This window comes from Geospiza fortis, unplaced genomic scaffold (assembly GCF_000277835.1).
Source record: "Geospiza fortis unplaced genomic scaffold, GeoFor_1.0 scaffold279, whole genome shotgun sequence".
Classification (NCBI taxonomy): domain Eukaryota; kingdom Metazoa; phylum Chordata; class Aves; order Passeriformes; family Thraupidae; genus Geospiza; species Geospiza fortis.
In genome coordinates this window covers 135,184-158,848 of record NW_005054352.1, presented here as the reverse complement: position 1 = coordinate 158,848, position 23,665 = coordinate 135,184, and the positions used below count along the sequence as shown (strand labels likewise).

The following is a 23,665-nucleotide window of genomic DNA, read 5'->3' as shown; positions in this document are numbered from 1 at the left end:
AGCAAATTCAAGCACTTTGACAGTATGCTGTGAGAGCTGATTTGGTGTCTCTGAGTTGTTCTCTATGTCTTACTGGCACCATCACTGCTGTGCATCATTTACAGTTATACATATATACATATATCTATCTGTCTATATTTATATACACATGTACATAGACTTTATGCAATATAGATTATATTTTATGTACAATATAGAATCAACTACCTAGAGAGAATTTATTCCAGTGTAGAACTTTTTTGGTCATTGTTTGCCAAATTAGAGAGAAAAAAAAAAGACCTTTCAAAAATTGTAGAAGGCATAGGGCCTGCAAGGCCTCCCTGGCAGTCAGCACCTTAAGATAGGAAATGCCTAGTCATGATGACTGAACCTTAGAAGCTCTTTTTTCTGACTTTGGAAAGGGCTTATCCCTCCGTAAGCCTATAGGTCACTTTCCTTTCGACCCCTACTATTGGACAATTTCTAAAACTCCTATATCCTATAAAAACCCCTACTTTTGCCCAGTTGGGCAGAAAAGCTGTCCCTGAGAACCTCTGGGCAGAAGATTCAATAAAGACACCCCTGTGGAACCTCACACAGCACTTCTCCTCTCTCTCCCTGCATCTGCCTAAGGCACTTAGCGAGCTAAAGAGCTGAAATCACAAAATGAGCTGATAATCACGAAAGAGCTGGTATCACCTAAGCTTGCTAAGGTAGCCTGTGCCTGGGAGCTGCTTGGGAACTTGGACAGGCTATGCTGAACAGGACTGCGCTATGAGGGACCCTGTGGTAGCCCACTGAGGATACCCTGAAACCCGGCTGAGGCCACATTAAAAATAACAGAAATTATATGTTTTTTAAAAAGGAAATAGGAGTGGGAAAAAAGAGCTATCAATGCTTAATCACAGTATCACAGTATCAGAGAATATTCTGAATTGTAAGGGAATCCATTTTAACTTTTTTTTTCCCTTATAATTTCCAACAGTAACTAGGCATGACAAAGTCAGTGGGTTGTCTTACACTTTTTCTCATACAGTCTTTTTTGCTCAAATATTGCCTTGACATTTCATGATGCCAACTATATCTTGGTGTGTATTATATGTCACAAAGGGTTGGTGAAAGTGTGGGCACAGCCTTCACACGATCTGTCTCTTGCAGTTTCTCCACATTCCATTTCTTGTTTTCCCCCTCAGATATTCTGTGCTTGCTATCTTTTCCTCCATACCAGTGCAGAAGATGATTTTTCTGTCAGAATTAAACACAGAGAGCATAGCTGCTGGTCTTGGGATGAGATCTTTGCTGTCCTTTAGGGTAAGTAAGTGAGAAGATGATCTTTTTGTAGTGAGGGCATCAGTGTTAGAAATCACCCTTTAAAAACCAGGATATTGTCTGACCTATTGACTTTAGCTGTCCCCAGCGATGGTTAATAGAATTAATTTGTATTTGCTGTGATTTAAAATGAGAAGAGAATGAAATTATTTATTTTCTCCCCTCAGGTTTGCCAGTCTTGTTTTACCAATCACAGTAACAACAACAAAACAACAACATAACAGTAACAACAACAAAATTAATAATAACAATTATTATTATTATCATTATTATTATTGTTATTATTATTTCATGCATTTTTTCAGTATTTAAATGAGGATTAAGGTTGGAAAGTCTGTTTTCTAAAGCCAACCTAACAAATATGGTAGGGGATTGTGGAAGTAAGACTGTCAAAAAAGAAGCCCCACATATATTATGTACATCCAGTTTCTCTGGTTGTTTCACTCTACCAAACAGCAGGAAAGGCTATAAAGGGTATGTACTTAAAGAGGAAAAAATGTGCAGTGATGGGTAAAATGAGAGGCTCTTCAGTAAGTCAGAATGTAAAGCATTGCAAAGCTAAGAATAAACTTTATACAGCAATTGAGGATATCTGTACAGTAACTTACAATAAGAAGTTTTATTATAATCTTGCCATGAAGACTCATTCTACAATGCATTTGTGAAATTTATTTTTCCCAATCTAAGTTAAAGTTCCAGATAAATTTGTACTTAATAGACAATGGATTTGTATAGAAACGGATTATCACAACAAAGTTTGTAGAGTTTTGGAACTGCTGTACCAAAATCCTAAGGTCTGAAACTTACTAAGTAAAGAAAAAGTTTACTTTGAGTAAATTTAACAAAATAACATGATTTGTGGTTTTGCTACATGATTTCTCTTCTAGCTACGTATAAAATCTGTGTATAGCTTAGTTATAATCCTTTCTGTACAGAAAATTTGGGGCAGATTATAGATGGGTAAATTACATTTTAGTCAATATTTCACAAAACAAACAATTAAGTCTTCCTCACAAAGGCAAAAAACCTATTGAAGGAAATAACATTAAATTTCTTTTAATCAGTTAAGAATACTGGAAGAATTCTTTTTAAAGAATTCTTCTAACATATTTTTAAATTTTGAATGTTAATTGCCATTTAAAATATTCCATAAAATGTAAATTTCAAGTAGTAATGAAATAAAGTATAACATTATGGAGATTCTAATATATCAAAATGTGATCTGTTGATCTTAACTTATAAATCAGGATTTAAAAAAACCCTTTTCCTATCTTTATTTGCAAAGATATTGGAAGTAATACAGCATCCTTACAAAATGCTTGCCATGTGTATATGTGTATATCAGGAATTATATGTGTAGTCTCAAATGTTTACATTAATGTAAAAAATGTATAGGTGTACATAGATGGAGAGAAGGCACTTCATATATAAAATTCTTCATAAATGTTTATTAATAATAATATAAGGTACACCTCATTGTGAAGCTCACTATTTGGAGGCTTTTATTATTTTTTTAAGCAGGTTAATCTCTCAACTCTGTAACTGTCTTTCAGAAGACCTTGAGAGATAACCTTCCTCCAAAATTATGTGTCTTTTTAAAAGTAATTTTCATACATTAAGAAAGCTTGAGGGAATTATTGTTCTTTCAAAATATTTTTCTTTTTAATTTGAAATTCTTCATGAAAGACCTAAATGTACATATTTTCACTGGGAAATTCATAATTTGCCATCCTCTTCAGTCAATAATAGGCACAGCTGAGCTGCTACTGCAGTTATCTAACTTGGAGTTTATTTATACATGTATAATTAAGGAATATTCAGCATTGTTTATGAATAACCGTTAAACATCTGCTATATTATTTTGCCAAAATGAGTCTTCTGTTCGGACATGGCCTCAAAGAACATACATGCTCAAGAGCATATTCAGCACTGCTTGGGAACCAGTTTGGATCTTGGTCTGATTTTATGTTTTATCATTCTGAGTACTGGTAACTGCATTTTTTTCCATGTTAGCTGCACATTTAGGTGACAACTCTCTTTTCAGTGAAGATAGGTTAGGTAGATCAACTGAAGTTCTCAAAACTTTCATGCTTTGGCCAGGTTAATTCCTGCCCTGCCCTTCTCTCCTCAGGACCAAGCAAAGATACAATCCTGCAAAAACCAAAGTGCCTTCTGTGATATGCTGATTTGAATTTTAATAGAAGCTGAGAATGCTCAGCATCTTGTAGTAGACACTCAGCAGCTGAAAGACCATAATTTCCCTTCTCAAATGCAGAGGAAAGAACAATAAAATATCTCAAGACAGAGTCAATGTGCCCTCAAGGAAATTTCTTTTCTGACCCAAATCTAGCAATCAGTGAAATGTCATGTAGGATATCAGGAATTTCTGACAGAACAACCCACAGATAAAACTGGACTGTTCCTTTCTGAGCTTTAATGCCAGTCTCCACAAAACCAGAACAGATCAGGAAAACGGTAAGTGAGAGCTCTTTAGTTGACTGCCATCAGTGGAGCTGGGGTATGCTTCCACTTTCCATCTGACAATCTCAGTCTTCCGATGGAGCACCTAGAAGAAATTAATATGAGTATAATTAAATACTGGGCAATCAGTCAGCTCTGTTACTGGGTGGTCAAATCTCCCATCAGTGTGGGAGAGCTTAGATGGTGCATTCCTTATGTAGACAGAAAGTGGGGATTATTTTACAGCTGAGTCAAGTTTAAAATTCCTTATCTTTTCTTGGTGCTGAAGCCTTTATCCTAAACACTGCACAGAGATAAAAACTATTTTTGCATACTGGACTATACCCTTTCCCTAGAAGGACACACTCTTAAGTTTTAGTTTACTAGATGCAATATTAAAATAACCAAAGAATTCTACTTTGCATTTGTGATTATTATTATTATTATACACAAATCCAGCATGTCAAAAAAATGGGCCTGGACATATATGAAAAGTCAAGGTTTGTATTGATTTGCTCTTTGTAAATATTGTTGTAGTTTACTAGTGAGCAATGAAGTGTCTTTTCTTTCTCCTAACCGTGAGATGTACTGTGTGAGTATCTAAACTCTTGCAATACTGATAATAAAACAGTCAAGCGCAGAACCTAAATGCTGAGCTGCATGATATCAGATCAGATATCCTGGATATGCGCTGTACATGCTTCTATACTGCCTTTTACTGAAGGATTCTTCCTTTCACTGGGGACAAACACTGTGTTTTTGCTGAATGAGGTCAGAAGAGATGAACATAAGAACAGAAGTGCTTGAGAACACATCTGGAGAGGGAAAAAAAACTACTATTGATAAGTTTCATGTTTGCTGAAGTGTTTTGATATTACTCAGAGAAAAAAAAAGGAAAAAAACGAAAATGTTTGGTCTTACTGTTATCAAAACACATCTCTCTGCATTCTAATATTCTTTCATGGCATCAAAGGTGAGATTAGTTCTCTGCTGTCTAATCAAGTTCTAGACATGTTGTTGTAGTTGCATGGCTAAAAGTGCCTCCCTCTACACCTAACAATCTTTTATACAAAGGAAAATAACACCACTGCAAGACTTTTAAGGAAACATGGTGAAATATTTGCATATGGGAACACCTGATATTACAATCGATTTTAAAATGCCAAAATAAGAAATAATAGGGAAATTACTTCTATTATTAAATTCTAGAATGTAGATAATTTTGACCATTGCATTTGTGTTCTATCAACACAAACACTTATTTCTCACAAAGAAAAGAATGAGAAATAGATTTAAACGAAAAAAAGAAATCAAAAATAATTGAAAATTACAAAAATTAAAATTATAATTGAGCATGCTAGTTAACATAACTAGTTTAAACTAGGTATAATATAATAAATACTAAATCCAAGTAAAAATATCTTTGTTGAGGTAATACATGGCATGTGACTTTAAATTCTTTGCGTAGATGTATTCTTGCCTAAGTTAATCAGAAAGCTAAGCATCAATTTCCCTTTTTCTAACAGTTCCCTCACTTATATTTCCATTTCAAACATTGCTTTTATTAATTTGGAAAATAGAATTAAGTCAAGACTGGTGACTAGGTGACTAGTGTAGATAAAATAAAGCTGAGTAATAAAGAGCAAGATTCTATTATGACAATGAGCAATTTAAGCAAAGCTATTGATTCCCCTGCTCAGAAATTTGGCAGATTCTCAGCCTAAACAAATCAAGAGCTAAGAAAGATTGCACCTTTCTTTAAAAAGTGATTTTAATCATGGCAGTCACCATAAAGTTTGGCAATATTTTCTGGTAATTCACGTGAGTAAAAATTGAGCTAAAGCCAGGATTTCTAGATTCCCACCTATTATTCTATACAGACTGTAGTGCAGACACAAATTTCTGCATTAGTTTTAATGAATTTGTTTTACATCCCTCTATTGGCAACATTTGATTCTCCCTGCACAGCACTTTGGTACAATTAGCAGAGTCCCTACACTTTTTGATTGCAACTCTGAAATTGTTGTGGCTATTAAATGTGGCCATTTTAATTCATTAAAAAAGCTTGTTCTGAACTTGAGCCTAAATTATAAAAAAGAAAACAACTATCTTTAAGAAAACAAAAGCAAGCAAACTAACAAACAAAAAATGCCCCCTTACGAAACCCAAATACCAAACACCATGACCACAAAATAAATCCTGCTTACTTGCTTGATGCTTATTGAGTTAATAAAGTGAAAAATATTGTCAGAAACATGCTCATGTAAGACTACAGTGTCTAAAGTAAGGAGGGGAATTATTTTTCCAGTTGAAGTGCAACATTTTGCAAAGTTTTTTTCCATGTTTGGCATAAAGGCAATTTAAAATTATAGATGTTCCAGTTCAGGAGTAAATAAAAGGGTTTAAAAATTTATTGCTGCTGAATGTATTTGTGTCAAAGATTAATTTCCAAATTAATCTTTCGAACCAGTGGTTTAGGTATTCTAATATTACTTCCACACTTCAATTCAATATGTGGAAAATAAAAGGTTCATTGTTACACAACAGTTATTTTTCTACCTTTCACAAGTATCAACAGATTTTACAATTTAATCTCAAAAATGAAGCTACAAAGTACCAAAATCAGCATATATATATATAATTTACTATTTTTAAACAAGAATAAAAATAGTGTTTTAAAAAAGGTGGTATTTTTGAATAGTTAACAGAAAAATACTGCAACATACAATATGAAAATAAATACCAGTGAATATGGTATTGTCAATGTGTCAGTGGTATAACAGTTGTTTGAACTGAAAAGTATTTAGGGACCTTTTAAGAATGTAAACTATACCTCTAAAATAATAACAATCGAAATGAAATACTTGATAATTGCATTTCTTTTTTTTTTTTTTTCTACTAAGCATGAAATGTGTGGAAGAGAATAGGGCAAAAATCTCCACACAGATAACTGATATGAGTTTCTTTTTTCTGCTTCTCAATCCACTTATAATCTGATTGCTTTTCCCTATGTACCTGGAAAGTAGTCAAAAGCCAAAGACAATGCATACTCTTCAGTGTACACTTCTAGAAGCTCATTCAAAGCCTCCAATTTTGAATTAAAATGTCATTTATTTTTTGATTTTCACAAAGAATTTTTCACTCATTTTGGGTCAGATTGTGACATGGATTTTTAATTAGAATTTTCCACTGACTCTAATAGTAGTTTCTGCTAAAAAAATCACTTGCCTGGTGGGCATCACTGTGAGATTCCTACAGAAGAAAAACCTGATGTCTCATAAAAATTGGATACTGATAGAGAGGTAGCTGTATGAAAGTTGGAAAATGAAAGAAAAATTGATACCAAATAGAAGTTGATACTCAGAAGTTAAAGGTGATATTTTGGCTGTTGGGTCTTCTTTAGGCCATAAGGGAAAAACTAGTATTTTTTTAATTCTTCAGCCAGAGAAAGGCCTCAAAGACAGAACATTGACCCTAATCTCGTTGTTTACTTTAGCATATGTTCTAAGTAACTTTTTCTTAAGTAAACTGACTGGGAATTATACACCCAGAGTTGCTCTAAATTCAGCATTCTGCCCAGGGACACTGCTGATGAATATGTCAGACTGCCACTGACTTAACTAAGCCTACTTTAGGCCTAAACATTCTAAAAATCACAGCCTAAACATTTCCCTACTGATAGTGTTTCATGCAGACGACCTGTTTCAGATATCCTGACTTTCATGGTATGATACTATGCGTGCATGGAGCTTAATTGAGGTTAAAAGGCCAAATTCTAGTCTCATCTGTACAAGGGGTACATCTTCAGTAAAGCTATTAAGGTCAAAGGAGTTACTTTAGATTTACAACAGCGTAAGTAAAACCTTATAGGGCATATTCACATAAGAATTTCTATGCTTGTAATGGTTACATGCTTGAGCACCTAAGTTTTCTCTTAAAGATAAAAATTGTGGGTTTTATGTCTAATATTACATGCCTATTTAATTTACATATTCCTGTAAGTTAGTGGTTTATAATTCATATGTAAATGAAAACACTTTAAAAGAATCTGTCTTCGAATTTGAGGAGATAGTATGTGCATAGATAGAGGAATAAAAGTATTAACTTTTTTCCCCAGGTTAGGAATGACAGTCCATTTCTTCTCATGGAGGTCTTAGACTCAGTCCTGTAGTATATTTGATAGCATCCTTTGTTAAAAATGGTTTTACCTTTGGCAGATGTGGCCCTAAGTGTGTGGAGGCTGTGACATTCATGGCATAATACATGACCGCCTATAAAACAGAGGATGCATCTTTCCGATTCCCTCAAAATAAAGCGAGGGAATCACACTGACTTCCTAAGGATATGTGCCTCCTCCAGAAGAAACCAAAAGACTGTGAATTATAGTAATAGCCAAAAAAAATACTTGGCACACTTACCAAGTGATCTATTAAAAATATTGAACAAACTTTAACTAATGCATCAATAAGATCACTGTTTTGACATGATTTTTTCCCACTTAGTTTAGCTATGTCTTTAGGTAAAAAAAAATAATGTACATATACAGTATATGCCGTTGAACAAAACTGGATTAAAGAACTAAACACAGCTATGAATGCTTCCATGACAAAAAATATACAGTGGCTTAGGACTATTCTATTTTCTCCTAGGCCTAATTTGTTTCAGTTAGGTTGACTGGAAATAATTTTGTTGCTGTGCTAAAAGGAGACAAATTTTTTAACTGAGCATAACATTTTACAGAAAAAAACACTTAACAAAAAACCCACCAACACTTCTGGAAAGTATAGAAGTGACAAATTTGAAAGCAGGAGGGAAAATATTTTGATAGATAAAGAAATCCAGGGAAAAATAAGAAGGAGGTTTAAAATACCCAAATATAACTGTATTATAAATTTTGAGATAACCAAAAATCTCGCATAGGGGAGAGTGTTACTGGCAGGGGTGTGAGGCTTATAGTGGGTTTACATAGCAAACATAAGGGAAGAACCCAGAAAATGCTCTGGTAGGTAAAAGCAGAAACGAACCCAATTAGCAATGAACCAGGGTTACAGAATGACAATGTAAATGTAACTGAGATTCAGAGCTGTTTTTCAAGGACAGTTTATTAGGATTTCAGGTTTTGGAATTAATAATCTTGAACAAAAGAAAATGAGGAAAACAAAGTATACTTATTAAATAGCAACACACCATGGACTAAAATTACTGGTGTTTGTTGAAATGCATATGGCCACCTTAAGAAATTTCTGAAACAGTAACTAAGCTAGATTTAAGTATTGTCTGCTATGAAAATACATTTTGCATTGATTTTTTACTATTTACTTATGAAAAAACCAGCAATTTTTTTCATATAATCACTCTCATTTAAAGTTTGAGATGCTTTTGTATTTTTTTCTGGCATTAAAATTTTACACATAGATAGTAATTGCTTTGGAATAAACTGTAAATCATACTCCTTATAATTCAGCATTTCAACACAGTATTTCTGGTTTCATTAGTATAGTCCCTTACATGTAAAACCTGTCAATTCTGCCTATCCATTAATGTTTTAAAGTAACCTGCTAGCACATAAACTCTAGAGTAGTGTTATATTCATTTCTCTAACACTGGGGTTTTAACTGCTCCTTTAAGTAATCTTGATCAAATACCTGTGAATAGTTGCAAAAGTAAAATCATGGGTGCTATATAATAACTTCTGCCATAGAAAGCAAGGCAGACTGCATTTAATAAATGGGATAATTCTCAAAACCTGAAAACAATATTTTAAACCAGATGAGAGGAAGTGGTGTTTCTTAAGGTAAGCTACATAACTGATGTATAGAAGTCACTTCCAAAAGCAATAACCAGGATGACACTCCAGCAGAGTATTAGGTATTTTATGACAACTCAATTAGCCACAGTTATGTTATATGAGAAACAAACTGCATACAGATAAACAATCAACAAGTCAAATAACAAAACTTTTCCTCTGGACTGGTAACTTCATCGTGGGCCTTTGCTATTTTTAAGTTATTCTTCTTCAATTTAGATAGTGCTGGCCAGCTGGAGAGTCAAGTCAATCTGATCAAGGATTTCAATTCCAATTATTTTTTCTACTAGATACCTAATTCCCACAGAATTAAGGGAAATTACATGTGGCACAACAGTGATTACAAATTCATTAGGATTGTGATTAAAGGTTTTGTATGAAAAAAAGCCCAACAAAAAAATCCTCAGAGAAATTGTATTCTTATATAGAACACAAACCAAGATATCTTTCAGATCTAGAAACTGGAAATATCTTAAATTTGATATTTTATACGCCAATAATTTTTTAAGATTAGTGCTATGGTTTGTTAAATATGATTTAACAAATATGATCAGAAAATATGATTTACACAAGGTTCCCTAAGGTACTTTCAAGGTATTCTTTCTTTAATAAAGCTATTTATTAGATCAAATACTCCACTGGAATGAAAAATTAAGCTTTCTTTTTGTCTGTAAGAGTACTGTAAAAGCATAAAGCCCCTCCTTCTGTAAAATCTGATGTAAGCTCTGCATTTGTAGCCCTTTTGTGCAAAATTTTATCAACCCTCTTTTGAGACAGAGGAAGACTCCTGCAAGTCTTTTGCATGCATTTTCTTTTATTATTCTGGTTTATTTTCTGTCTGATTTTTATATAGCTTTTTTCTTTATGGTTTCCAATATGCATTTTGTTTCCTCTTCCCAAGTCTCAGAGACCTCTTCTTCCTCTTTTTTCCTACACCCTTTGACTTTCCTACGCTTATCATTCAAGCATGATGAATCATCTTTCTCCTAAATCAGTGAAGTAACTCTGTGCTGTGTGTTATATGGTTATCTGTCACTCCAGCCAACTCTTCTAAATTGGTTTAGTACCTTAAAAAACAAATTGGCATAAATAAGAGAAAAACCTGCTATTTTTTTTATGTGAGTGGGTAATGGATATTGCTGGAATCATTATTTAAAGACTTTTATCCATTGTGACAAGAATCACAGGACCAAAATTACAGTACATTTTATGTATGCTTAACCATCATAGAAGCAGTAAAAGGCAAGGCGAATTTACAATACTGCAGAGTATAAAATATCTCAAGAATCACATTGATGCGTGCATATGCATACTGAAACACAGAATAGTAGTTTTAATGGGAGATTTTAAAGATGGATTAAATAATTTCAGCTCTACTCAGTCCAGTTTCTGCAAAAATATATGTATACTTAATTTTTCTTAATCAAGTCTGCTTATGTACCAATATACATATAAATAAGACATTATTGTCATCTCAGCACTGTTTTTAGGATGTCATCTATTGCTCTTTCTTAACTAAATTTAAATTATAAAGTCATGTCTCAGAATAAACTGGTGTCAATTTAAGACCCAGGAAGCATTTTTCTTATTACTGTATGTTTCCCATTGATTAAGAAGTAATATTTTTTTGAAATTTGGATTATCTGCATTATGTGCTAAATAAAAAAAAAATTAAAATTAATAAAAGTGTCTGTTGAGGATCTCAGACTACTGACACAACACACAATCAAATACAAAGTGTCCATAAACAGAAATCACAGCCATTATATGAACTAAATCCTTTTCTAGCAGTCCCGAGGTCCTGCTCAGGCCTCGTGTCACACCAATGGTTTGCTGAGATGCTAAATATTTCATTTTCTACCTTTTCCCTTTTTCACAGAATAGAGGGGAAAAAAAAGTGAAATTAAAAGTACTTAAAATTTAAAAGGAAAAAAAATCTGTTAACCGTGCATTACCTACATTCATACTACCCTTTCTTGACCAAAACGCCAAATTCCGTTTTGTTTAGAATGCTGAGAAACAGTGTTTGGTCAGTGTCAAAAGGCTCAAGAAAAGTTTCTGAAATGTGTTTATCCACAAAGGCCAAGTCAGCCTCAGCATCAGCCAAAAACCTTTTAGGTTGCTATATAATTTTTCTCTAAGGCGAGATGTTACTTTGAAGCATTATAACTCATATGGTAAGAAATGGAGAGAGACAAAAAATTTTGCTCTAAAATATATAATTTACCATCTTCCAACTGCTCTTGTTCAGTTTTGGCCTTTATTTTCGCTATACACATAGGGATTAGGCATTTTTTCTTAAAAAATACGTTTTATAGACTTAGTTACACATTCTGAAATAAAAATATCAGATTCTAACAATAAAGGAATGCAGAAACAGCATGTTTCTGTAATAATTTTGCAAACAATTTTGCAATACAGAGACTATTATTATAGAGATGTACTGGGATCATGAATAATACCTTCAGTGAAGATAATAGCAATAAGAAAATCACTATGTTAGAAACAAGCATGTAATCTGGACCTCTGTTTTAAGCGACTGTATCTCTAACTCCTATGGTACTATGAGGTACATTAACATATGATGAACGAGGGGAAAAAAGTAATGCATGCAAAATCAAATACAGCAAGTCAGATGTGTGTTGAGATATTTTCTGCAAACATCTAATTAAGGGAAGGAGTTGGAAATGGAATGCAGTGATTATGGAAAAGACCTAAACTTGTCCCATTAAATACACATTTTCAGATACTGTTTTCAGATACATACAAAGAGCAGTGTTATGCTGGCGTGCAAGTCTCCGAGCTCCGGCTAGCTCTCAACACGCAAGCAGCCTGGCTGGGGAAGCAGCGTCGTGGCGGAGCACCAGCTCCAGTCAGGAGACAGGCTCCAGCTTACTGCTTCCTAGGATGACTCCTGTACAGCTGTGGAAGAGGAGCTTCACCCTTGGCCGATGAGCAGGAGAGACCCCGGCGAGCGCACAGGAATAATTTGGAAGCGAGACAGTTCTCCGCAGCAGGATACGGACATCATCAAGACCCCAAAGAGGCTGCAGGAACTACGCCGAGGGGCGGGGTTATCAGAGACTACAGAGGGTTCCCGAGGGGAGGGGAGGAGAAACCCGCCCCCAGGCCAATGAGAATACAGAACGTAATGATTGATACAAAGCAGCAGCAAATGGGGGATGCACTGGGGAGGGACAGCAACTCCTGCTCCAATCACTCCCTGCCCAGAGTAGAAGGTTCTAGGGGGAGGGTGTGGGCAGAGAGTGACGGACAGGGTGGTTGCCGGGGAAACATAGGAGGGGTTTAGGAGAAACCATAGTAACATGGGAGGGGATAACAGACTGACATAAGAACTGATACAAAATGGCGGGAGTTACCCTGACAACCTGGGGATTGGCGGATAACTGGAAAGGGGGAAAGGCAGGGAAGGAGCCCAAGGCAGAACCATTATAACATATAAATGGGGGGAACAGAACATACCAACTGAACATGACTTGAAACACTGACAATATAACTTGAATACAAAACAAAACTAGGAACAGAAAAGCGGTCACACCGCAACAGTGTTACATTGGGAAGGCAGCTGTACCCACATTTGAGGAAGACCCCTCAATGGAAAATGTCTTTGTGGTATTTTTTGAAATAGATGTGTAAGCAACATAACGAAAGAGCAAAGCAGGATGAATAGTACATGTGCTGTGCCATTGTGAAGGTTTCTGGCCATAATTGCTATCAGGCTCTTGCACTGTTTCCAGTCTTTAGCCCTCAATATTCTTAAAAACCCTTCTCTACTTGTACTCTTGTCACCTTAAGAGCACACATGGGACCAAAAGAGCTTTACTTGACGTTTCTTACAATATTCTCAGGTAGAGTGTTATCAAAATAAAAACCTAACACTGAAGAACAGGGTGATAATAGCTCTGTGTGACCACTGCCTTGCTCCTGCAGTATTGTAGGGTTTTACTTTTGGAAGGTGGAAGGAAGAGTGCAACCTCCTTTTCATAGACCAGAACAGTGACCATAATGAAATGCAGCGCAGCAGTATTGCTTGTTGCACTTCTCACTTTTCTGTTTGAGGATTCTGGTTGTAAACCTACAGATCCAGGGATGATATTAACTTAGTTGGCTGGACTATACACAAAGATTTCTTTGTTGCTTCATATTGTATCACAGGAATGACTATGGGTTTTTTTAGCATAATGATGGTTTTAAAATATTTGTTCATAGTATTCTGTGATAAACTAATTGTCAAAATTATACAGAAAGTACTCAAAATGAAAAAAAATCAGTAATGAATAGATAAGTTTTCATTGTGGCTTCTTCACAGCAATTTTCTGTAAAACAGTACTAGGCTCAGATAAAGTTAGTGCAGTGGATATTTCTCAGGCATTTGACTGTACTTTTTCATGGATGCTTCATATTCTAATTCAACACTTGTGTTGTATAGCAGGTGGTATTGCCTTACTTTCTTGTTATGTTACCTATATTATTTAATGAAATTTCATGCTTCTTATTTCATGAAAGTAGGAGTCTTCAAAACAGATGTATAGTTTGCTCTGCACTAGGACATCTGCATTAACACATATTTGCAAAAGCACCAACTTTAGCATTTTTGCTAATGGTACAGAAATGGTACTTCCATTTCTGTCATGGTAGCAAAGACTTACCTACCTGCATTTTCACAGGTCACACAAACATTGATGGAATAAGGTTTTTGCCCTAAACTAGGGTTTGTGATTTCTTAATGCTGCTCTTTTGCTTTGAATCTGTTCAGTTCCACAGAAATAAAGCATGGTGAAGACCTAATAGGTCACCTTTCTATGCCACTGAGGGATTGTTCCTTAAAATGTTTTATCTTGAAAAGAACAGGAGCCCACTACTGCCCCAGGAACCTTTTCAACAGTATAAGAGAATTCACTTTGTTCTTCTTACATTTGGTTTTTCTTCATTTCATTCAGATACTTCTATTTAATGAAAATAATCTGACAAACAGATGATGTCATTTTTCCAGGCACATTCCCAAACACTTGGGACCTAATTCTGAAGTCACTACTAATGTACGATGATGAAAAGTTAGTCTCCAAATATAATTCTGAAAGATGCTGGGCACACCCTGTGAAGTTTTGTATGTCTCTCAAACTCATCACCTTGTGGTTGAATTCCAGGCCCTTTTGCCTTTGTATGCGGACTTCCTGATAACATTGCCCTGCCTAATTTGACCTAGATATTTGACCTTCTTCTGCCCTCTCTTTTTTACTAATGGTATTACCCATGGTGCCCTGGCTGCCTTCTTCATCTGTTTTGTCTCTTCTCCATTCACATCCTCAGCAAACTGAATTAAGAAATACCCACCTTCTTCCTAGCAGGAGCCATGGGGAATTCCAGGCTTTGGCATCAAAATTAAAGCAAGATGTGTGTGATATTGTTGAATGTTTGCTAGTATATTTATTTTGGAAGTTATAAATATTGAAATAATCAACCGCAAGGTAAAGTTGCTTTTGCTAAATAACTGAGGTTATTTAATTTTTGCTGTGACATTTACATCAGTCTCATTTGATTCTGTTGTTAGACTTGTGATGAAATTGTAGTAAAAGTAAACTTTGGGGGAAAAAAAATGTTTGTTTTGGAAATAAAATGCCTAAGAAAGCTTAAAGAAGCATTTTAAAAAGTTTAAGAAGGTTAAAAATGCTTAAAAAGTTAAAATATAATGCTTAAAAATTTTAGTGTTTCAAGAAATTTTAATGCCTAACAAAGACAGAAAGTCAAAGAAAAAATATGCATTCTTAGTAGTGAAACAGTGGTAGTAGTTGGATCCTGAAATTCCAATAGAGAAAAAAATCTGCAATTTTCCATGGGCTTCATACTCCAACATCAAATATAGCTTGTGCTTCATTAAATTCAGAAATAATTTAACAACTAAGAGAAGTCCTTTGCTTCTTTTTGTTCTACAGTTTTTATTTGTGCAACAGAATTCTCCTGTGTCCTTACCCTTGAAATAAATATGAAAAAATATACAACTCTGTAATTTATTTGAAATGAAAACAAAGTATTCTTTAACGTATTTATTTAAAAAACTTGTGATTTGACATTTTTGCCAAATCTGTCCACTCATAAATCAGTCTCCAACAAAATTATGATTACATGAAAGTGACCTTGGTAAAATCATACAACTTAATGACTTTAATACTTATATTTCTCTTTTCTTGGAGATACAGCAAATTTATATCAAAACTTTCTTCTTTGAACTTCTTTTTAGGTGCAATGATATCCTCGTGTATGCAGCAGAGTAACTTTCTTGGTGTTATTCTTAATTACCTCACTGTATTTCTACAAACTCTTAATTGAGGTGAAGCTTTATCCCTTTATTTATAGACACTATTTATTTGAAAAATAAGAATCATAACCACAAAGAGAGAAAAACCTCTGTGTACACTTGCTTCCACACATCTACCACCTGCCAGATAACAACCATATATTCAGATTTTCTTCATATGCATTCTTGATTATGTTTCTTCGCATACTGATCCTTCTGCTTGGCTATATCCAGTCACTGCTTTCTTGTGGAAATGGGTCTATCCAGAATTCTAACCCTTCACACATGATTTCATTGTTCAATACCGCTCTGCTCCAGACTATTGCATTGCACCCCAGAAAGAGGCAGTCTTTTGCTTTATCTAAACATTTATTTTGTTGTTGTTGTTGTTTTGTTTTGTTTTGTTTTGAGTCCAGAGAACAAATCAGAATAGGGCCAGATTTGTCATGTGAGGGATCCTGTGAACAATTGCAAAATCCATGCTTACATTTCAGTGGACCCTGTGCTGGGAAAATCTGACTTAGAATATATTGCCATGAAATTAAAATTTGAATTTTAAGGTTAGAATTCATTAAGTACCAGATGAATAGGAAAAACTCTGAATATTATGGGTGTTTATATATGATGGTGACTTTCATACAATTCATTATTATGTTTGGAGGTTTTTAACTAGCTGAGTGCTAGGATTTGGATTTTGTTCTGAGATATTCGCTCTGAACAATTTCTGTTGAAGTTGTACAACTGACTACTCACCTGAATGTTTAATTTAATGCCACTTATTCAGCCAGCTGCTGATGCATAAAAACCACCACTGGTATCACCTATCTCTTATCATAGTCACTGACATGGCCCAGCTTCATTGAGTTTGTGAAATATGAGTACCCTGCTTGACTGCAGATAAGTACACATTGTTGTGTCACTAAACAGCACTTTTCCCAGCCTAGTCCTTACAACTTTTTATTCTGATTTCCTTGGTACAATCTGTGCTTTTACACAACCTTCTGTGTATATTATAAACATTTCCCACAGATTCTTTCATTTTACTGTTGTTTACAACTTTGCAATATTTTGCTACTGCTGCCATGCAGTAGCAGACACACAATTAATGAGAATTTTGGTATCTTTCATTCTATACAGAAGAGATGTAGTACTTCTAAAGCCTGGGATTTAATGATGTTCTGTGGGAAAACAAAGATAGCAGAGCTTGGGTTTGGGGTTTTTTCAACCTGCCAAATTTCATGGAAAATCTTGTTCTTGTCCAATGTGACCCATTTTTCCAGAAATGATAAGCACTTATTTCTGCTGCTGAAATAAATGGAAAAACACAGAACTTGTAGAAACCTGATTTTCAAGTATTAATATATGAATGCTTGGGTTCTTTTCTTTTTAGCAATTATCTATGCCTAGTGTCATTTTGCTGTTTATATTACAAGTGAGATTATAGCGCAAAAAAAAGTAAAATCAGTCATCTTACTAGGAGTTTGTTTTCAAGTGTTTTTCTTCTTGTGTTTTCAGAGTAAGCAGGCAAGTGAAGCTGCAGAAAATGGCACAGGTGATTGAGGGGATTGCTTGCAAGAGTATTTGCAGTGTCATATTGAAAATACATTTTGGAAAGATGGAATGAAAAAGAGGGATGTTTTGACACAGAATTTGGGAGGAAGAACAAAAATATTTCGAACAAGAGTCAGCATCAATAACTCAATTAAATTGCTGGAAGGCATTCTTTTGCTTGTAAAAGTCTAGTGCTTTTAGGCCAGGAAGCCATTTCTTCATACAGAAGCTGCCCACTGCACACTATGATAGTGGTGGTGGACTAATTGCTGCATCACTAACACCTGTCAGCATCATCTGGAAATGGTGAGCTCTGGAGAGGGCCTGAAATCACACCTGGGGAGAGGGGGGGTTAGGGAGGGAGGGTATAATTAATCAGCTTGTGAGAGGCATGAGTGGTGCTTCTGCACAAAAGAAGGACAATTCAAGGATACACCAAGCCATGGAGTGCAAGGAGAGCTGTTCTGACTTGGAGTGATAGAAGAAGATGCGTGGTGAGTGATAGCTAGATCTCCTGGGTAACAGGGCTTACTGGGAGCTGAGCTGTTGCAAGGCAGTTAGGATGTGAGCAGGAGAAGGAGTGCTCAGCAAGGGCCTGAGGCTGCTGTCAGAGCAAGAACAAGCTCTGAAGGAGGCTCAGAGTCTGCAACAGCAGCAGGGTGCTGACATACTGGAGGATGCTTACGGGGCCTTTTCCCAGGAGATAAGGATATGAGTCATGTAACTCTCTCTTCAATCTGCTGGTAATGGAATGACCATTGTTAAGCAGCCTGGCGAGGGCACATTTGATGCCTCCACTGAAATGGGAAAGTTGTTTCCTTTGGGCTGGAAAATAGTACATTTATTGATTTTTTAAAAAATCAGTCTTAAAAATTACAATCTAGCATTTTGAATAGTTGCTGCTCAAGCTTGTTTATAATTTCTGTCTCACCAGGCTCTGTTAGGTTGTACTTGCAGCTGAAATTGTTAATGAAAGAAAGCCTTTTTATGTGACCCTTATCAAGTTCTAAAAATTGTTCTCATATTTAGTCAAAGGGTTTAATAAACACTTAGTTTATAAAGCCTGACTGTGTGTGGGAAAATACTGACTTGACCACAGCGTTTTCAGAAGTTTGAAGTTGTAACAAGAGCTTAACTTTTCAATAAATTGATTCTCATACTATATGGAAAAATCTCTAGAAATTTAACTTTCCTCAATCAGTACATATAGCAGGAGAATCACATATGCATGGTATAAAAATTAGCAATTCCTTAAATGCTGTTAGTAAGTGAAATAAGTCTTTGTGTGTCTCCTTCATGAGAGAGAAATTGTAGTGTTTTGGAACCTAGCATATACCAAATTAATGTGTGTGTATATATATATATATACACATATATATACACACACATATGAACATGTCTACATATAAACATAATACTTATATATTTAAACTTATAAAAGGGTAGATTTTACACTTAACCTTACGTATCTGTTGATCTACCGAATGGACCCAATTTTCTTCTCCCTCTTTCTCTCCCTCTGCCCCCACCACCTCTTTCACCCTACGTTTTTATTTTTGGCAGTGAGAATGAACAAAAGTTACCCCTGTTGTCTTGGTTGTATGGCTTAATTCACTGAACTAAAGACTTGGAGTGAAAAAGGAAAAAAAGGAAGAAACCTACAACAGCAATAACATTGAAAAAATAAAATTCTGTTCTTCTTGTGCATCAAAAAAAAAATGTCACTTTCAATATTTCAAATGTTTATGCACTCAAGGGTCCCCTATAGGGTATCTAGATGGCTCATATGCATAATATTAAATGCAGATATTGCAGTACTGAGGTCTTGCTTGTTAAATCCTTCTTGGAAGGTTTTTCACACGCATAGAAAATTGCTTCACTATAGACAGCCCTTACTCAAGTGTAACCCTATTGCAACTCTTGCTGAAGAAGCACTTACTCCAGTGAGATAGTAACTTATTTTCAGGAGCAGGCTACTGGAGCGTGTTTGTGAGAACTGCAGTCCTCTCAAAAGGAAAGTGCTTTATGTAGAGTAACACAGTTGTAGAAATTATCTGAGGATAAACACAACAAAGAGAATACCATATTAGCGATTTTTCCTGTATTTCTTTTTTTAAAAAGTGAGTTAGACATAATTCTGTTGAATGGTCCTTCTTTTTCCCAACATAAAGTCTTTTGATACTATTTGAAATTACATTACAATGAAGTAAACAGGTTTTTTGTGTGTGTGTTTAATGGGTTGTTATGAAAGCAGAGTTGAACTGCTTTGTGTTTTAATTTCTTTCAAAGGTCCCTGTCCTGTAAACACCTTGTTTCCAACCATGGCAGTTTTCTGTATCCCCATACTGAATACAGGGGGCTTCTGCATTGATTAACTTCCCTGCCACTGTGCTAATATTTGCTGGCTCAGGGCTGAATGCACATGCCTAACTCTACATGCATTAGTCATACCAATGAACTCAAATGAAGGAAGTGACCTTATGAAACAGCTACATCAGGGATGTACAATACATTATTCTTAAGTTTGTTCTGCAAACACATCTTGCATTGCAGCCTGACACAAACTGAAAGACAGCTAAATGATAAGAACCTTTCATTTGACATAAAGTCAAATTGATAAGGTGAATGATTAGCATCAGCTAACTACATAATGCAGCCTTTGGATATGATTAACTTTTTAAAGAAAAGAAACAAAACCCAGCAACTAGTATGTTTCTAACATGATTAGCAAAGCACTTCTGAGAAATGTTTTCTGCAAAAATGTGCTGTTTTATTTCATGTGATTACATATTTTAAAATGCAAAATTAATTCACTTCAGAGAATGACAGTATCTAGAGGATATAGGCAGTGAATGCCCTTTCCTATAATATGTTTATGGATCTTTGAAATTTGAAAAAAGATGTTTCTCACAGTTTCATTGAATATATTGAGGTTATGAATGGCACTGCATTTAAATTATAAATTCTGTCTTTCCATTTCTCTTTTGACTGTCTGAACTTTGTTACAGCTTCAGAATAACAACTTGTGCTAACCTCAGGCATAAAATAATTCAGCACTCCTATCAGAAGTGTATTTTTTACCCAGACATGCAAAGCACAGAATTATTATGTTAAGGCAATGTTCGTATGTAATATTAATGTTCTTACAATTTTACCTAATAAGTGATGGAAAATATGTGCTCTCTCATATCATTTAGGTTAATGTGCACTCTAAAAATAATACTTCATAACCCTAAATTTCCTTGTATGCTTACATCTCTGTGGTATGCTTTCCAATATTCAACACTTGCCCGCAGCATGCAGCTAACATTCCAGTAGTCTGCTTTCTTTTTTTATTTATCTGATCTGCTTTGGAGTATGCCTTGAAGCAATGGTGCTTTATGTGCATGGGTTGCACACAGCTAAATCTGGAGTTTTTGGTGCCATCAGATGGACTTGCTGCTGGAAGTTGTGTTCCCACACTCCTTAATCAAAGTCTCTATCTCTTTTCCCCAGTTCCTCAAGGGCTGCTTGCAAGATTGCTGATATATTTGGCCTAGTGCCAAAGACAGGTAAGACTTGTGTAGATCTTTAGCTCCATCCTCACTAAGTATCTAAATACTGTGTAACATAACCTGCTCTGCCCTGGCTGCCAGAAAGTGAGTCAGCCATCAACCTATATGTGATGCTTTCTGATGAGGAGGCAATGAGACAAGATATTGGCCTGAAACAGTCTGCAACCTATCACCTATTCTTGGGCTATGGAAACAACAAAGGAAAGCCAAGCTCAAGTTGTATTTGAGACAAAATGGGACAGGTTCAGTCCAGGTTGCTTGTATTTTTGCCCTTGAAAAAAAGTTTAGTCTGGTCTTTTTGGTTAGATTCAAATAGTTTGGAACTTCAGCAGGTAAAATGGTAGCAAGCTAAGTACAAAAAAAACCCCACTTAGTTAAACAGATGCCGCTCACTCCTGCAAAATTATCTTATGTATTGTTCATGCTCTAGGCTGATATTTTTGTCTAGCAAATATTTTTCTAAAAGAGATTTACTGCATGAACCTCCACTAATAGTAATACTTATAATGTAATGCCTTAGAACAGAATGGCTGCTTTGAGTAAAAATCCTCACAGTCACCTTGGCAAACTGTAAATTATGTTTTTATTCCCTTTTCACATCAATAGAGGTATACACAGAGGTAGAGCTTATTTATAGGTAAAGTACAAGATACTATCAGAACTCAGGTTAAAACTAGGAGATTTCAAGTGCTTTTCATTTTCTTGGGGACTGCATATTCCTATTTCATTTGCCGTTTTACTCTAATACAAATGAATTTATTAAGACAAGAATATCAAAGCAAAATATCAGAAACACCTTTGTGCAAGTATTTGTGTGTCATTCTACCTCTAAAATTCGTGATTCATCTCTCGGTAGAGGAGCACCTCATCTGCATCAGTGTATTGCACATAGAATCAAAGAAGGGAGCTTTTGTGATTTAAAGTTTGATTTGCATTTTAAAAAATGACTAAGCATCATAGCAAACATTTTTCTAATGTTCTTAAAAATTCTGTGTTTCAGAGCATGGCTATTGACCCATCTTTCTGAGGAGAATGGCTGAGATGTCTTTGAAATTATTCCTGGAATTAGACCAGCATGAGATCTCCTCTACCAAACTGAGGTAATACTGTTGAAAGGCAAGAAATCTGAAGTGATGTATGTCCAACTGTCTGTGCATTGACAATGTCAACTGATGAAAAGGTTCCCCAATGCCTGGGCCCAAAGGAAACACTTAGAATGAGTAAACCTGAGGACATCAGCCTCTTCTGAGGAGTATTTGGTTGGTGAAGCCAAAAGCTTTTCTAAGTAATTTCTAGGTCCAGGTTTTATTAACAATGATAGCCCAGACTTCTGCCATAATGAAGTACCTTCTTGGAGGTTAACTAACTAGTATTTACCTAACAATATTCAGCATAATGGCAAACACAGGAGTGTTGTTGCTTTTGGTTAGTTTGTAGAGCCTTTAAAACCTCAGAAATTTCACTATGAGAAAATCAGAGAATTTAAAAAGATAGTGTGGGCAGTAAAATTATGTAGCGTATTACTACTAAGCCTTTTGCAAGAAAATTCACAAATTCTGCTTTCTTTACCTCTTCACCAGAACAGGTTTTGATTACAGTTCTTTTCCGTCAGGGTGGACCTGACATAAAATGATGTCAAAAATCAGCCAAATTAGGATTACACAAATAAATAAGATAAGTACGATTTGCCAAGTGATATGCATGAAAATGAATTTTCTTGCTATGGAATGATTTTTTTGAAATGTTTTCTTTAAATGGTATTAGCTAGAAAGCAGCAGAAAATATGCCCTGGTCTATACCTGGAGGTATATCTGTCTCATTCTGTTTCATCAAGGTTACATAAGTTATGTATGGCATTTTCATTATGGATAGTAGTCTGACCTTAGAAAGATATCAATTATGAAATGTCTTTCATTAATTGTTTCTCTCTTGTGAGGATTTAAAAAATTGTTTGTGCTGAAAAGAGTAAATGATAAACACTGTTTGTTAAGATCTCTGTAGTGTAAAATAAAATACTGCCTCTCCTAATAATTTCAGCAAGACAAAATTGGTGCCATTTATATGATGTTTAATTATTATTTAATAATGCTTAATTATTTAATTATGCTATATCTACATTGTGCTTCTGCCACCTTTGCTGGGAGGAGGAATAACTTGCCAACATTACTGGCATTATGCAACCTGAAAAACCTACACTGCCCCAAAATATCAGGGTGTTCAAGTTACTATCAGAAAACAAGTTAAAATGCTAAACCCATTGCAAACAATATGCTTCATGTTCAGAAATTCCATTTACTCCAAAGGTGTGACCTGATTTCAGTGGGAAGTCTGTAAACAGGCGGTTGAAAATCTAGGTTCTTAATATCAAAATCCTCACTCCAAAAATATGTAGGACAAAGGACAATACTGATATGAAGAAAAAGTGTGAACAAAACTGTTTTGCACAAGTCTGTCAATGTCAGTAATTTCTCTCAGTTGTCAAAACTCATGGTTACAGAAGTTAATTCAAAGATAATAAATGTCTTATGTTGTGGTGTGTTTGATGGTTCGTTCTTATTTCCCTTTCATATTCTGTTAATGGTCCTGCCCAAGTTTTTCCTTCCCGCGTTTTTCAGTGTCCAGTTCTTGTCTATCATTCGGTTGCTATAGTAATTAATTGGTTCTCCCTGC

At 35.2% G+C, this 23,665-nt stretch overlaps 2 long non-coding RNA genes across 2 annotated transcripts in view; both read left to right on the top strand.

Annotated features, from left to right (window-relative positions):
* Positions 1-15,589, top strand: part of LOC115948139 — a 22,799-nt gene extending 7,210 nt beyond the window's left edge. The window contains exon 2 of the long non-coding RNA XR_004081985.1: positions 12,321-15,589. This is a non-coding gene — a long non-coding RNA (uncharacterized LOC115948139). The remainder of the gene's footprint in view (positions 1-12,320) is intronic.
* Positions 1-23,536, top strand: part of LOC115948138 — a 44,647-nt gene extending 21,111 nt beyond the window's left edge. The window contains exons 3-4 of the long non-coding RNA XR_004081984.1: positions 20,937-20,992; positions 21,996-23,536. This is a non-coding gene — a long non-coding RNA (uncharacterized LOC115948138). The remainder of the gene's footprint in view (positions 1-20,936; positions 20,993-21,995) is intronic.
* Positions 23,537-23,665: the final 129 nt, after the last annotated feature.